General features: G+C 49.6%; 1 pseudogene; it reads left to right on the top strand.

Annotated features, from left to right (window-relative positions):
• Nucleotides 1–2,852: 2,852 nt before the first annotated feature.
• LOC123118160 (uncharacterized) lies at nucleotides 2,853–2,989 on the top strand (annotated as a pseudogene).
• The last annotated feature ends 663 nt before the right edge of the window (nucleotides 2,990–3,652 follow it).

Genomic DNA, 3,652 nt, shown 5'->3' with positions numbered 1-3,652 from the left:
TTGATGGGGCGGAAGCCTTGCGGGTTGCCAGGCTCCTTAACTGCTCATTAGGCTCCTTCCCCTTCAAGTATTTAGGCCTTCCTATCTCTCCTGGAATGCTTCATGCGAATGATTTCGCTCAGGCGGTTGCTAAAGTGGGGAACAGGGTGCTCCCTTGGAGGGGTAGATATAATACCAATGCCGGCAAAGTGGCTCTAATCAACTCATGCTTATCCTCTCTCCCTATGTTTCTTATGGGCTTTTATCTTCTCACGAATGGCGTGCATGCTGGCTTCGACAAACATAGGGGTGCCTTCTACTGGAATTCCGCTGATAACAAAAGGAAGTATAGGCTGGTCAAGTGGCAACTTATGTGTAAACCTAAGAACCTTGGGGGGTTAGGCATTATTAATACTCGGGTGATGAACATTTGTTTGCTTATCAAGTGGTGGTGGAAAATTATGACTGTTGGGGCCGAGTCATTGTGGTTTTCGATTCTTAAGGCCAAATATTTCCCTCACTCCAACCCGCTGTTTGCTTCCGCGCGGCGTGGCTCTCAGTTTTGGAAAGCCCTTGTCAAAGTTAGACCAATTTTTCTGGAGCATGTTAAGTTTACTGTTGGTAATGGGTTGGCTGTTCGATTTTGGTTGGATTGGTGGTCTGGGGATGCCCCCCTAGCCGTGCGCTTTCCGGTTTTGTTTTCTTACTGTCCTAATCCGCAGATCTCCATCGCGAAGGTGGCTGCTAATAATTGGGATTTGGCTTTTCGTCGGGCCCTGTCTCCTGAAGAGTTGGAAGATTGGCAAAGTCTCTCTGCCCTCTTCCCTGTGCTCTCGGAGTCGGCCGACTCGGTGATTTGGCCGCATTCGGCCTCTGGTAGATTTTCGGTTAAGTCGCTGTATTCTAGACTTATTGGTGGTACTCCTTCGGCTCGATTCTCTTGCGTTTGGAAATCCAAGGTTCCTCCTAAGATTAAGATTTTTCTCTGGCAAGCCTTCCGTGGTCGCCTCCCGACTGCTGATCAGATCAAAAAACGCAATGGGCCGGGCTCGGAATTCTGTAATTTATGTGGGGCCTTGGAGAACTCTGATCACATCTTTTTCAATTGCGTTCTAGCCAAATTAGTTTGGTGCTGCGTCAGATCTTGGCTTCGGGTTCCCTGGAATCCCTCCTCTTTCGCTGAGATTCGAACCCTAGCCAAAGCCTTGGTCGGGGTCACCAAGAGGGTATTTTGGGTTGGCCTGGGAGCTTTATGTTGGGCTCTCTGGACCATTAGAAACAAATTTACTATTGAACTTACCTTCCCATCTAAGCCTGCTGATGTTCTTTTCAAATCATGTATATTCTTGCAGCAGTGGAGATCATTGACTAAGGAGACTGATCGGGATGCCCTGGACCTTCTCATCGACAAAATTCGGGCTTCGGCTTCTCAGATCTCCGGGAGGAACCCTGTCGTCTAATCTGGTGCTGTCGCTTGCGGAGATTAGGTGTTTCTCCCTCCCCGGCCTGCGCGCCGTGTATGGCAGTTGCCTGTATCTTTCCTGCTTTGGCTACTCTCTTCCTTTTCTTTGTGTGTGTGCTCCTGTGAACTTGCGGTATCCGTGACGCTGCCTTGAGGCTTTATCTATAAAGTCGGGCTTTGGCCTTTTCTCTAAAAAAATCATGTTTATGAAGGTATGGGTACTCCCTAAGTCCACCAACGCTATGCCACTCCTGCTCCATTGTTGACTTTAAAGGAAAATGTTGCAGCAATGGGTAGTTTTCCTAGGGCCTCGAGTGATATGTGCATATATTGTTCCTCTTTAATTGGGGAAGTAGCAGGTGTAGTGTTTTCTTCAGTTGGATCACTGCCCTGTAGAATTTCATCTGTTGTTTCCTCAGCATTTTCTTCAGTGGTTATGATATTCAGTGTTTTATATTGGGCACACTTGTGTCTAAAGAACCATTTGCCTCCACAGTATCTGCAAGTACTAGGTTCTCTGCACTTTCCTTCGGGCTTAGGGTCGGTTTTCTGTTCACCTTCCTTCTTGACGCCATTAGTATCAGTCCATCTTGGTCTGTTTTGTACTGGTGTTGTGTTAAACTCATATATGCGTGTATGATTGTAACAAGGACGTGTAGTCATAATGCACATATCTTGAGATAGAGTTAGTTTGAATAGGTTGTTAGTATCTAGTCTATCTTCTTCCAACTGCATGATCTATCTCTATCTCTTCGTTCCTTGTACTCCAAGCTTGTATGCCTTATCAGGGAGTCGGCCCCTGCTATATAACATAGAACCATTCCTACCAGGATAGGTACGACGTTACAACAATTCTCACATGGTAATCAGAGCCCATCTCTTCCATCGCATCTAGCTTCCATCCCTTCCACCACCTACGCTTGCTGCCATGGCTTCCTCTACCGCCACCGTAACCTCTGGTCTCTCTGGCCAAGTCACGGAAAAGCTCTCCCGCACCAACTTCATCCTCTGGCGCACCTAAATCACACTGCAGATCAGAGGAGCGGGATTCTTCGGGTACATTGATGGAACGAACCCGGAGCCGGCCAAACAAGTCGTCATCAAGGACAAATATGGGAAGGAGGAGACCATCCCAAATCCCCGTCATGCCGTCTGGATCCGAGAGGATCAGCAGGTACTTGTCTATCTGTTGAACAATCTCACCAAAGAAGTTCTAGTGCAGGTTACCTCCATCGTCCATGCACATGAACTCTAGGCAGCCTTGGCGAGCATGTTCTCGTCCCAGTCGCTGTCGAGGGTCAACAACATCCGCATCACACTAGCGAATGCACAGAGGGGCACGTAGTCCGTGGCAACATACTTCGCGCACATGCGCTCCCTGGTGGACGAGCTTGCTGCAGCAGGCAAACCGCTTCAAGATGACAGCGAGCTGATCTCCTACATCCTTGCTAGTTTCGATATGGAGTATCAGCCGCTTGTCTCTGCCCTCGACGCCCGCACACAGCCGGTCACCCTGGATGAGCTCTTCGCCCAGATGAGTAACTTCGACCAAAGAGTCGCGCTCTTCTAGGGAAACAACTCTGGCGGTGGGTTCAAGTCATCTGCTAACGCCACTTCACATGGATGCGGCGGCGGCGGCGACGGCTCCTCACGCTATCGAGGGCCAGCGCGCAAGGCGGAGGCGACCAGCGACGGTAAGAGTGGCGCCCCCAACTCTCGCGGCAACAACAACGGTGCATGACCCTCCTACACCAACCCTAAGGGCCGCCGCAACAACTCCAGCAAGTCCCGTCCAGATGCCGTCTGCTGCCAGATTTGTGGCAAGCTTGGACACTCGGCGAGGGACCGCTGGTACCGCTTCTAGGAGGACAGCGACTCGCCTACTGATGAGAAGGTCCCTGGAGGAGCAGATGCCTCGTACGGAGTCGACACAAATTGGTACGTCGACAGTGGTGCTACCAACCACATCACCGGTTAGCTGGAAAAGGTGAGCATGACGGAGAAGTACCGCGGCCGCGATCAGATCCATGCAGCTAATGGAGAAGGTATGGGAATCCGTCACATTGGTCATTCAGTTATTAAAACTCCTCACAAAAAAATTCATCTTAGAAAATTTTCGCATGTCCCTAGAGCATCAATGAATCTCCTATCCGTTCATTGCAATGCCATTGATAATCATGTGTTTCTCGAGTTTCACCCGTTTTTCTTTTT

Source organism: Triticum aestivum, chromosome 5B (genome assembly GCF_018294505.1).
Source record: "Triticum aestivum cultivar Chinese Spring chromosome 5B, IWGSC CS RefSeq v2.1, whole genome shotgun sequence".
Classification (NCBI taxonomy): Eukaryota; Viridiplantae; Streptophyta; class Magnoliopsida; order Poales; family Poaceae; genus Triticum; species Triticum aestivum.
Note: the sequence above shows the minus strand (reverse complement) of the source record. Positions and strands in the feature narration are given on the sequence as shown.